This window comes from Neofelis nebulosa, chromosome 15, assembly GCF_028018385.1.
Source record: "Neofelis nebulosa isolate mNeoNeb1 chromosome 15, mNeoNeb1.pri, whole genome shotgun sequence".
NCBI lineage: Eukaryota > Metazoa > Chordata > Mammalia > Carnivora > Felidae > Neofelis > Neofelis nebulosa.
In genome coordinates this window covers 23,293,354-23,307,306 of record NC_080796.1, presented here as the reverse complement: position 1 = coordinate 23,307,306, position 13,953 = coordinate 23,293,354, and the positions used below count along the sequence as shown (strand labels likewise).

General features: G+C 39.5%; 1 protein-coding gene across 11 annotated transcripts in view; it reads right to left on the bottom strand.

Annotated features, from left to right (window-relative positions):
* Positions 1–13,953, bottom strand: part of RABGAP1L (RAB GTPase activating protein 1 like) — a 758,910-nt gene that overhangs the window by 78,445 nt on the left and 666,512 nt on the right. The window lies entirely within an intron of this gene.

The window sequence follows — 13,953 nt, the reverse complement described above, 5'->3', positions numbered from 1 at the left end:
AACATATGGCTAGTATCTCATTAACACCTGCCAGCCACAGACAGTGCCACTCACCAATTTTTTATGTTTCTTATTTTATCAAACAATGAGTTTGTAAAGTACAAATGCTTAGGCGAAAATCAAATCTTATCTACTGACTCATTTGACCTACAAAGCAAAACCAGAACTGCCAAGGGTAGGTGCCACTGTGGATAGCAATGCCAGAAACAGCAATAGGAGGAAGTTTTTGAACTAAGCATGGCTTTTTGTGTTACTCCAAGCCTCGCCAGCAAATCACAGAAGCTCTAAGGAGAAAACTAGAATATCTGGAATAAAACATGGCCTGGTCCTAGGAGTAGTTTAAAAACCACTGTCTCCAGAGTCATCTAGATGTCCAGTTTTCACCATCAAGGCAAGCACAGCCTGACATCTGGAAGCAGTAAGGATCTCTTACTGCTCAGTTACGTGTCTCTATATATGATTACAAGAACCACAGAGATAGCAAGGGGGCTTTGATTTTTATAACAATAAATGATGATCCGATTATATAACAGAATTATATAATAGGAGTATTTGAATAGACTATTTTCAACATCTTGAAATCTAGTAAGACAGATGATGTCATTACTAAGCAGATAGTATGCTCACAAAATTTACTGCCAATCTTATAGGCATATTCTCAGATTTTATAAGCATTAATTAAAAATCTCAAAATATCCTTTATAGGTAAATGGGACCCTTCTTCACAGAAAAGACAGAGCTTAGAAAAGATAACAAAATCATACAAATTTGCCTTCAATTTAGCTACTGTATTATTCTGCATGTATTCAACTGAACAGTTTGTATTCACTATTAAATGACACAACCGTTTGTTTTCTTAAAAAGATGTTTTTAGGAATTTTATGGTGCTTTATTAAGTAAAAAGATCTTTGAGACAAGCAACAACAACAAAAAATAAGCTGGACTTTTATCAAAATCAAAACCTTATGTGCAAAAGACTTATCAAGAAAGTCAAAAGATGATCTACAGAATGAGAGAAAATATTTGCGTATCATGTATCTGATAGGGTTTGATATCCAAAATATGCAAAGAACTCTTACAACCCAATACAAGACAAACAACCCAGTTGAAAAATGGGCCAAGGGCTTGAGTAGCTATTTCTCTAAAAAAGATATACAAATGGCTGACCAGCACATGAAAAATGTTCAACATTATTAGCCATTAATGAAATGCAAGGATATACCACTCCAGATCTACTAGGATGGCTAGAAAGAAAGAAAAAATAAAAACCACAGAAAATAATTGCTAGTTTGGTAGCAGACAAAATGAGAACTTTCACAACATTGCTGGTGGGAAACATAAAATGGTCCAGCTGTAAAAACAGCACAGCAGTTTTCCACAGTAGCTGATAAGTTACTCAGTAAATTCAATACAGAAGGACAGTATGAGCAAGCACTCCACTTGCAGGTATACACCAAAAAGAACTGAAAACAAGGACTCCGATACTTGTACACCCATGTTCACTGCGGCATTATTCACAGTAGTCAAAAGACAATCCAACGTTCCAACAACAGATGAATGCATCAATAGAATGTGGCGTATACACAAAATGGAAAGTGTGCAGCCACAGAAAGGGATGAAGTCCTGACACGTGCTACAACATGGACACAACGTGGATGTTTCCTGAAAACTTTACACTAAGTGAAGTAAGCCAGACACAAAAGGACAAATATTGTATGATTCCACTTATATGAAATGACTAGAACAGGCAAATACAGAGACAGAAAATAGATGAGAGATTATGAGGGATTAGGAGAATTGAGGGAAATAGGAAAGAACTGTTTAATAATTAAGTACAGAGTTCCTGTGGGGGGGGGGCAGGGAGGAAATGGGGGTAAAAAAAGTTTTGGAGATAAAAGGTGGTAATAGCTGGGGTGCCTGGGTGACTCGGTCAGTTGAGTGTCCAACTTCAGCTCATGATCTCATGGTCCGTGCATTCGAGCCCCGTGTCAGGCTCTGGGCTGACAGCTTAGAGCCTGGAGCCTGTTTAGGAATCTGTGTCTCCCTCCCTCTCTCTGCCCCTCCCCTGCTCACATTCTTTCTCTCTCTCTCAAACATAAACATTAAAAAAAAAATTTTTTTTAAAAAAGGTGTTAATAGTTTTGGAAATCAAGTGGTGAACGTAATTAATGCTACAGAATCATACAATTGAAATTGTTAAAAGGCCAATTCTATGTTATATATATTTTATCATGATAAATAATACCTTAAAAAGCACAATGAGGTACCACTTCACACCCATGAGGATGGCTAAATTAAAAAAAAAAAAAAAGACGTGTTGGCAAGGATATGGAGACATTGGAACCTCATACATTGTGGGTGGTGATATGAAATGGTTCAACTGTTGTAGAAAACAGTTTGGTGGCTCCTCAAAAAGTTAAACATAGAATTATGATATGTATAGTCAAAAAAAAAAAAAAAAGGAAAATGGGCACTTGTACATGTAAAGCAGCACTATTCTCAATGGACAAAAGGTGGAAACAGCCCAAAGGCCCAACAGACATGAATGCTTTATAAACAAACCGTGGAATATGCATACAGTTGAATATTATTTAGCCAGAACAAGGAATGAAATACTGATATGTGCTACAAACTTTAGAAATATTATGGTAAGTGAAAGAAGCAAAATACAAAAGGTCACATATTATATTATTCCATTTATATGAAATCTCCAGAATAAATCAATCCACAGAGACAGAAGGCAGATTCAGTGGTTGCCAGCAGTTAGGAAGGAAAAGGGGGGTGAGGAGAAACAGTTTAATGGATCAGGGGTTTGGGGAATGTTCTGGAACTAGACAGAGGTGATGGCTGCACAACATTGTGAATGTACTAAATATCACTGAATTATTCACTTTAAAATGGTTAATTTTACGGAGAGGAGAAAGGTTACCAGGGGCTGGGGGCAATGGGAAGATGGAAATTGGTCAAAGGGTACAAAATGCCCATTATGTGATGATTAAGTTCTAGAGAGCTAATTAATGTACAGCATGGTGGCTCTAGTTATAATAATGTACACTTAAAATTCGCTAGGAGAGTAGATCTCAAAGTGTTCTCACACCCCCGCAACACGACAGGTAACTAGGAGAATGATGGATATGTCAAGTCAAGATACCTAGCAGCTTAAATTGCTTTTCTTTTTCAGACAGGTATTAAATTATCCTTCAGATCAATTATGTGTTCATCAAAACATGAAGTGAATTAAGATTCCAAAATAAAACTCTTAATTATGGAGTCAAAGTTCATATAAATTAACTTTCTATCTGATGCTTGGGTTTCCCCAGTAATACCCTTAAGTGACCTCATATGGCTTAAACGTATGTAGCAATATACTGGAACGCCTCCAGGCATTGAGAGAAATTCACCAATGTTCTGATGAACAGCTCTACTTGTTAGTTTTGTGTTCCCCAATACTGAGGTGAAATGCCTATCTCTAGCAGCCTCTACTCATTAACCACATTTGTGCCTTTTGTTCCAACTTCCACACACAGTCCTTTTCAGGAAACTGAAGACTATTCCTGTATCTCCAGAATTCCCCTTCCCCAACAGGCACAATTTCCCTTGGGGTCAGTTTTACCAGACTGAACCCTCCACTCAGCTATATTCCAGGTGCTTTAGTATCAAGGCATCCAAGATTATGATGTCCTTCTTGCTCACATTCTACATTTAAAATTTTTTCCATTGTAAATCTACAGTTACTTTATGATGACAAAATGACTTTAAAAAAACTGTGTCATAGGTCCCATTAGAGTACTTTCTCTAAAACACTGACTAAAATATGCTTCTTGACAAAATCTACATTCCAAGTCTGAAAAGAAAAAAAAAGAATAGAATCAGAGCAGAATAGATGAGAAATACTTCTTTCTAGGATTCTTAAACTCACATTAGGGATCTTTGATCTGAAAGGGCTGATCCAAATTTCTTACTCCAATGATGAAAAATTTAGAACTAGAAAGGTCAAAGAAACCACCAAGCTTAAACCACAAGCCAGTGTTTTTGACAGTTCCGTAAAAGTAATGTCTTCCCCACTTAAAACCTTTTAAACAGCTTTGTGTTACCCTTTGTATAGAGTCCACAATCTCCTTCACTTGACTATTAAAGACTATTCATGGTCTGGTTTCTACTATCTTCCCCGGGGCTAACTGCAAACTCTTCCCTGCTCCCCTCACCCCCACTCTATGCGGTGTTTATTTAAATTCTTCTTTTGCTCACCTCTAAGACTTAGAAGATTCTTCATCCCCTTCCTGGAACACCCTCTCCCTTACCCTCATTCTCTTTGGCTGACTGGATCCTATCTATCTTTCAGCTCTTCCCCAATCCCTAATTTGGATTAGGTCCCTGTATTTGTTCCCATAGAACCTAGGACCCCTAACATAGATTAGGTCTCCCTATATGTCCCCATAGGACTTGGGACTCCCTCTCTTCATAAAACTCATAACCTTTTTTTGGTGATTATGTGTTTAATACCTATCTTGTCTGCTAGACTGTAAACCCTGTGAAGGTAGGGACCACATTTATCTCAGTCTCTTCTGTAGTCTGAGAACTAACACATTACTGGGCACAAAGTATAGAATAAACATTCAATTTTGCAAAGGCTTAAATTAGCTTACAATTGTTAAAAAACCATCTATTAAAATGCCACACACTATACAGAATTCTTCTGGACTCAAATCTCCTATATTACCCTTAGCCCTATTGTGTTTCATGGACATGCTGCTCTAGCCAGATCTTTCTGGATCCTCATTCTGCCAACCAATTAGCCATCCATGTTAGCTATCTGCAAATTTGATTTAAAAAAAAATGCTACAAAAATATATATATTGCCTTTATATAATTAAGTGTTCTTCTTTTAAGAAACTGTCCAAAGATGGGGCGCCTGGGTGGCTCAGTCGGTTAAGCGTCCGACTTCAGCTCAGGTCACAATCTCGCGGTCTGTGAGTTCGAGCCCCGCATCGGGCTCTGGGCTGATGGCTCAGAGCCTGGAGCCTGCTTCCGATTCTGTGTCTCCCTCTCTCTCTGCCCCTCCCCAGTTCATGCTCTGTCTCTCTCTGTCCCAAAAATAAATAAACGTTAAAAAAATTTTTTTTTAATAAAAAAAAAAAGAAACTGTCCAAAGAACATTTTTAATATTAGCTGCCTTTGTGTCTGTGTCTCATCTTCTTCTAAACTACCATTTTCTGCACTATCAAAGTGTGTTTCTTTTCCATGAAACCAATAGGTACTCTTAGCTTTGCTCACAGACTTACTTGAATTAATAGGCTGCAAAGTGAGATTCAAGTCAGATGGCAGCAGTGCCTCACTGGAACAATAACTCTTGTTACCGTGTGTCTCCTCCACAAGTCAGGGAACTTCAAAAAAGACAGAACTGGTAACAGGTTTATTCACTGTCAGTATGCGTGCTACAGAACAAGGCTCTCTTTCTGTGTGTAGAGCACAAAGTCAAACACGGAACTTTTGGCATTTAGACAAGCATGCTCACCTTACTATTCAAATCCCTGAAAGAAAGTGAATAGAATCTGAAAACAGGGCTGATCACTGTCAGGATCCATGCTTCAAAAATTAAGAAGGCTCTAATTATAGGTTTAATGTTTAACTTATCACCTTCCTCAGAAACTGCTGAAGTACAGAAAACGTCAGGATTCTGGGGGTGTCTACATGGCTCAGTTGGTTAGGCATCTGACTCTTGATTTTGGCCTGGGTCACGATTTCATGGTTCCTGGGACTGAGCCCCGTGTGGGACCCCATGCTGACCCCGTGGAGCCTGCTTGGGATTCTCCCTCTCTCTCTCTCTCTGCCCTTCTCCCCACTCATGTTCTTTCTCTCTCTTAAAATAAATAAGCAAAAAAAAATTTCAGGACTCTGATAATCAAAGGAATATTGGGTGTAGTAACTAATGAGTGGGTATAAAACAATGCCACGAGGGTTTTTTTTTTTTGTTTTGGTTTTCGTTTTGTTCTGTTTTCACCATGAGTTTTGAATAGTGACTGAGAGCATTAACTCAGAGCCAGGAAGTCACTGTTCAGATTCTGACCTTGCCACTTGGCCACGGGGTGTCCTTGAGCTGGTTGTTAGTCTGTGCTTCCATTTGACCATCTTGAGGTTCAGCCTCAAAACCTGTACTTAGCTCATAGAGCTCTTGGGGAGATTAAATGAGTTAAAAATCACATAACATGTTAAAGGAATTAAATGTATATATAATGATGTGTCATTCTTTCCGTTCTGTGTCTATTTTAGTACCATCACAAGGAAGCCCGGCTTCTAACACTGCAGGACTTGTGGCCCTGCCCTTGATGTGCCTTACGTCAATTCTCTGGTCTCCATTTGTGAGTAGATGGATGTCCTCTGCCTACTCCAAATCTCCCAATACCGGAGCCAGTGCGGAATCAAGAGAGGAAATTAATTCCTTCCCTTTGCAGGGGTACCAAACACACCAAAGGCAAGTACACTTTACTGTTATATGGGAAATTCTCTAAAAGCAGTGGAAGACTGATAATCTACACAAGCAGATGGGCCACACAGACATTTCGAGTGAGGTGGGTCATCATAATGCCAGCAATGCTGTCCTCACACAGTCCAGGCATCATCATATGATCTTGGCACAGCGGGGCCCAGGCCCTGAAACTAGAAGCCAGTGGAGTCCTGTGGGTTTGGCCTCAACAGGTCACAGGTGAGTGAAAATTTTCAGTATGAATTCATCGTGGACTTTACATAATGTTCAAATATGTTCAATATATAAACCACCACTGACTATATAGGTTAGGACACTGAGTGGGCTGAATGGCTTCACTTCACTCTGAATGGAATCAGTACTTTTGTTTTACAGTGTTTTGTTTTTCCTTTATTATTTAAGGGAGGTGACAAGTATCTCTTTATTGGGAATGCTGGTATCACTTCAGTTTTATTTTTACAGCCTTGAAGTATTTTCACTTCTTTATTCTCAAATCTGCTGAGAATACACAGAATAGTTTCTATGATTCCAGTCAACAGAAAGAACTCTTACTCAATTACTTTGTTTACATATTTAACCCATTTTGGTAGAATTTCTATCATGTTCTGACCTGATAAGGGGTGAGAAAAAGCCTTCATCTCTTAGCTAGTGTCTGTTAACAAATGACCTCTTTTCTCCCCTGGGTCCAGTCTCAATACCCTCTTGTACCAAATGCAGTGCACTAAGTTCCAAAGCTCCACTTCCACTGATGATTATATACGGTGCCCACTTCCTGACGTGATAGGTCAAAGTCCTTCTCAGAAGAAAAATGAACCTGTGAGTCCAGCCAACTCAGTCATACCCCTCTGAGTTAGACGAAATACATTCCCATCCATTCCAGGCCTCTCTCTTACCCTCCTCTCTGCACTCTGTGCCCTTCCAACACTGGGAAGGCTGGTCACTGAAAACACTTAATGCTGGTGTTACAATCTGGAGTGCTAAGTTACACCTTGGCTTTTCAAATCTTCTTCCAGGAGTTCAAGTCAATGACAAATTAGACTACAAATTTACAAGTGACATTAATACTTTAGATGGAAGATATATTTCCTGTCTCTTTAATAAGAGGGAAGCTGAGCAGCCTACACCCAAGAGTGAAAGCAATTTGCACCTTTCAGGCAGGAGCAATAAAAACGATCATTTTACATGAAGGAATCAAATTAATGTGATTGTTAGGTTGGCAGGCATTGCAGGGCTTTTGGGCTTCTAACCAAGGGTCATATTTTAACTATTAAGAGATATTAGGCTGACTCCAGCATTTATCAAGTACTGTAAGGTTTTAATATTACCTTGGATACACTGAATCTCAAATCATCAAAACTGTTACAATCTATCACCTCGGAATACTTCAACGGATAGATCAGTAAATCCACCTGGGATCTTCCTTCCCTCCCCTTTAAAATTCTTAGGATGTAATTAAGGAAGGAAAAAAGTGATTTCAAGGTACCTTAATGCACCTGTGAAGCAGCAGGATGAATGTGTTCAAACACAGCATTAGCAACCTGGAGATTATTTACCCAAGAACAGCCTGAAAAGGATCTGCTTACAAACTGTTCCAACAGGCCCTGCAAGTGGAAGACTGGGCAGTTAAGATCATTCCACACAAAGACTTCTGAGTATGAACAGAAGAGTCCAGCTTTCTGAAACTTACCATCCTTCTACATACTTTGTATGGCTGATAATTAAGATCCTGATGAGAGAGGTATCTGCCAGTAAAGTGTCACAAAGAAGAAAAGCAGCACAGGTAATCAGTATCTCTCCAAAAGGTTTGTAGCAAGGTCTTTAAAGAAAACACAGCGGTTATGTCTCTAAGAAGACACCCGTATGGGGACTCCTGGATGGCTCAGTGAGTTAAGCGACCGACTCTTGATTTCGGTTCAGGTCACGATCTCACAGTCCATGAGATCAAGTCCCGCATTGGGCTCCAAACTGACAGCACAGACAGGACACCCAGATATTTAAGAGAAGGCCATCACTGTATAACCCTACACTGAAAATTATGCTGTGATTTGTGGAGGAATATGCAGCAGTTTTTCTTTTTTCCTCAAAGAAATTACAAGAATCTTTTAGCAAGTAGCTGTCTTTGGAAACCACTTTGTATTTTCTTAACCTAATACATATACTGATTTTCTTTTATTGTTTTAAGAACAACAGGAATTATTTGGATAGGGAAAATCTCAAAGTGATAAAGTTGTAATTTCTGCTTTATTTTTTTAAATGTTTATTTATTTTGATGGGGGCACCTGGGTGGCTCAGTCGGTTGTGTCCGACTTTGCTTAAGGTCATGATCTCGCTGCTCATGGGTTCGAGCCCCACAATGGGCTCTGTGCTGACAGCTCTGAGCCTGGAGTCTGCTTTGGATTCTGTGTCTCCTTCTCTCTCTCCCCATCTCCCACTCATGCTCTGTCCCTCTGTTTATTTATTTTTGAGAGAGAGAGTGGGGCAGAGAAAGAGAGAATTCCAAAGGGGTTGTGCATTTGCAGAGCTCGATCTCACGAACCACGAGATCATGACCTCGGCCAAAATCAAGAGTTGTACGTTTAACCGACTGAGCCCCCCATGTCCCCCTATTTTATTTGTTTTAGTTTTTATTTATATGCATTTCCTAAATTTTGTATGTCAATGTATTATTTTAGTTATTAATGAGGAAAAAATCTTTAAGTTGCAAAAAGATCTTTAGGGACTAGACCTATTTGGTAACCTTCACTTTAAATAAATAGCTAGAAACATCTATTCTTTCTGTAACATGTATTAATCAACTTCATTACATTATGTACCTACTCAAAACCTTTCCCTATAGAATTAAAAATATCAGTGCCTGACTGGCTCAGTCAGTTGAGCATCTGATCTTGATTTTGGCTCAGGTATGACCCCAGGGTTTGTGGGATTGAGTCCCAAGTCTGGCTCTGTGTTGGTAGAGACTGCTTGGGATCCTCTATTCTCTCTCTCCCTGCCTCCCTCCCTCCCACCCAGTCTCTCTCTCTCTCTCTCTCTGTTCCTCCCCCCCTCCCCTAACTAAAAAGAAATAAAATAAAATAAAATAAAAGTATCAGTTCCTTAGCATTACACTAAAACCATTCATGACCAACTCCCACTATCTTACCACTTCCTGGCCTTCCTCCCATATTCTAGCTAGATGGAAAAAGGTAAAATTCCCAGATACCTCTCTTGCTCCTGTATCCCTCTGAAAATACTATTCCTTCTATATGGAACATATTTCCTCTCCACCTGACCACCTGAAAAATTGCTGTTTTTTCTTTAGAATTCTACCCCAAAATTTCCAATTAAAAAAAATTTTTTTTAAATGTTTATTCATTTTTGAGAGAGACAGAGACAGAATGCGAGTGGGTTGGGACAGACAGAGAGGGAGACACAGAATCTGAAACAGGCTCCAGGCTCTGAGCTGTCAGCACAGAGCCAGATGCAGGGCTCGAACTCATGAGCTGCGAGATCATGACCTTAGCTGAAGTCGGATGCTCAACCGACTGAGCCACCCAGGTGTCCCAAAATTTCCAATTTCAAATGGGCACAGTTTAAAAAAAATTTTTTTTAACGTTTATTTATTTTTGAGACAGAGAGAGACAGAGCATGAATGGGGGAGGGTCAGAGAGAGGGAGACACAGAATCCGAAACAGGCTCCGGGCTCTGAGCTGTCAGCACAGGGGCCTGATGCGGGGCTCGAACTCACAGACCGCGAGATCGTGACCTGAGCCGAAGTCGGCGCTCAACCGACTGAGCCACCCAGGCGCCCCTAAATGGGCACAGTTTTAAACATTGTTGGTGGGGAAAACAATATATACTTCAAAGAGAGCAATTAGGCTCTAACTATCAAAATTAAAAATGCACTACCCTTCCACCCAGCAATTTCACTCCTAGGAATTTAACCTACAGATATATTCACACATTTGTAAAATGATGGTATACAAGATTATTCACTCGCCACAGTTTGTAGCAGCAAAATATTGGAAACAACGTTATATATATATCCAAATATTGGGAGTTGGTTAAACATATGGAAATCCATATAGTAAAGCAGTATGCAGCTGTCAACTGAGCGAGGAGTCCTTGATGTACTGACAAAAACAACAACAAAAATCTCTAACAACACTGTTAAATGAGAAGAGCACAGAATGGGATACCAAAAATTCTATAAAAAGAGAGGGGAAGAATATATACAAATTTGCTTATATGTGCATAAAATATTTCTGAAAGGAGATCTCTAAAACATTAGTGACATCACAGGACAACAGGAATGTGTAGTAAACTTCATTAGAAGCCATTTTATATTTGTCGAAATTTTGAGACCACGTGAAAGTACTACTTATTCAAAAGGTAAAATTGTAAAAGCTTAAAAACCAAAACGCTAACAAAAAAAAATTTGTTGGGGTGCCTGGGTGGCTCAGTCGGTTAAGGCCTGACTCTTGATTTCAGTTCAAGTCATGATCTCACAGTTATGAATTCGAGCCCTGTGCTGGGCTCTGAATTGATGGTGTGGAGCCTGCTTCGGATTCTCTCTCTCTGCCCTCTCTCTCCCTGTCTCTAAAAATAAATAAATAAACTTAAAAAAAAAAGTGACCATATCTTTACGAAAGCATCTCTACTTCTCACATTCTCCCGATCATTCCTTTATTCTCTCGTTAGAACCTTTCTATGTGTCAGGTGCTGTGGTAGAGAAGGAAAATGAACCTCACTGTACAACTCAAAAAGCGGACAGGATATCTCATTTCAGTGAGGGTGTAGGGTGTGACAGATACACGAAGAAGAGGAAGGCATCTTAGCTCTAACAGCACTCTCATCCTTGGTTCATGGCAAGTGTTTACTTGGCTGTCTAGACTGGCATCGCTCTGAAGATGTGTCAGAGGTTAGCACAGTGTTATGCACACAGGAGATATGCATGTTACACGAACCACTGAGAACAGAAACAAGCACTGCATTTCTTAACAATTAAGAACTAACATGTAAGTCTTTAACTAGACTCGACCCTGATTCCACAACCAATTCTATCAGGAGTTACTACAAAAGTGGCTCGGTTGGTTAGGCATCTGACTTCAGCTCAGCTCATGATCTCAGGGTTCATGGGTTCCAGCCCCACATCAGGCTCTGTGCTGACAGTGTGGACCCTGGAGTCTGCTTCAGATTCTGTGTCACCCTCTCTCTCCGCCTCTCCCCTGCTTGTGCTCTCTCCCTCTCTCAAGAATAAGTAAGTAAACATTAAAAAAAAAAAAAAAACAGAATTTAGTGTAAAGGTCTAAGGACAAAAAAATTTTTTTAAATAACTCTCCCTATGTGTACAGATATTTATGAATACAGTCAACTGTCACAAACATCACCCTCTGTAGACCAATGATTGTACCTATGCGGTGCTTCATGTCCCCCCAGTGCTATCAATTCAATACATACACAGAGAACAATGCACCAGGCACCAGGCTGGGCTGGGGACACAGTAGTTAACAGAAACATACACAGCCCTGCTCTCATGGATGCTATGAGTTAGTGAGAGATTAATCAAATAATCACAAAAGTTTCACATGTATTCTTCTACCTTCGAGAAGGAGAAGACAGAATGCAAGCCATGGCCAAGATTTCTCATAGCCAGCCATAAGGAAAGGAAAGTTACTAAAACCTGTGTGTCTCAGGTAATGCAGGTTAAACGCTGTATTAGGGGATTGTGGTGAGAATTCAGCGTCCTTGAGCTCTGACAGAGAACATATCTTTATTTTCCTAAACACCTGAAATTATCAGCTATAGATATTACAGATATTTTCATTCACATTAGTTATTGCGTCTACCTCAAAACATTATTTACATTTATCACTATTTTGGAGTTATGGCAGTTATTCTCCTTGCTACCCTATCTTGTTATTTAATGTATCAATAAAGAAGCACATAGTACTCTATCGTAAATCGGATTTTGGGGAGTTGACGGTGGGCAAAATGTGTATAGGTAGTCAAAAGGTACAAACTTCCACGTATAAAGTTACGTCTAGGGGATGAAATATGTGGTATGGTGAGTATAACTCATAAAACTCTATTGCAATGGAATGGGTAAAATAGGCAAAGGGGGCTCAAAGGTACAAACTTACAGTGAGAAAATAAATAGGGCACTGATGGTAGCTAGATTAATTGTGGTAATCACTTTGCAATGTGTATACATGTTAAATCACTATGTTGTACACTTGAAATTAATATAATGTTGTAGTATGTCAATTACATGTCAATAAAAAATAATACTCTATTGTGTATTTGAAAGCTGCTGAGAGTAGATCTTGAAAGTTCTCATCACAGGGCCAGGGATGCCTGAAGCACCGCAGGGTAGATGAAGCAGCATAGACAAGATGTTTCCTGAGGGCGTGCCAGGCCCTGTAAGGACCCTGTATGGGCAGCTCCAGGCTCCTTGATGAACTTGGAAGCCAATGAGAAGGCAGTTCATGCAGACTTTTTAAATGATTTTGTACATCTCTTTGATGATGATGATATCCAGTGAGATACCATCCAGTGGTATGTGCGGTCAAGCCTTTGTTATATAGTGGTATGGTGGACCTCCTCAAAGGACAATTTCAAATGGTTCTAAAGAACTTGTGGACATTACCTGAAATTAGGAGATGGTTAAGAAAGAGAAGGATGGTTTTAACTATCTACATGAGGCCTGTTAATCTCTGAACGTGACCAACTTTCGACCTTCAATTTAAAAAAAGCGATGTCTTAACAGACAGAATGGGAGAAGATATTTGCAAATGATATATCAGATAAAGGGTCAGTATCCAAAATCTATAAAGAACTTAGCAAATTCAACACCCAAAAAACAAATAATCCACTAAACAAATGGGCAAAAGACATGAACAGCCACTTTTCCAAAGAAGACATCCAGATGGCTAACATACACATAAAAAAGATGCTCCACATCACTCATCACCAGGGAAATGTAAATCAAAACCACAAGGAGATACCACCTTACACTAATCAGAATGGCTCAAATTAACAACTTGGGCAACAACAGATGTTGGCGAGGATGCTGAGGAAGGGGAAACCTTTTGCACCGTTGGTGAGAATGCAAACTGGTACAGCTACTCTGGAAAACAGTAGGGAGGTCCCACAAAAAATTAAAAATAGAACTATCCTGCAACCCAGCAATTGCACTACTAGGTATTTATCCAAGGGATACAGGTATGCTGTTTCGAAGGGGCACATGCACCCCAATTTATAGTAGCACTATTGACAATAGCCAAAGTATGGAAAGAGCCCAAATGTCCATCAACTGGTGAATTCATGTAGTATATATATTACTCAGTGACCAAAAAGAATGAAATCTTACCATTTGCAACAATGTGGATGGAAGTAAAGTGTATTATGTTAAGCAAAATAAATCAGTCAGAAAAAGACACATATCAGATGATTTCATTCACATGCAGAATTAAAGAAACAAAACAGATGAA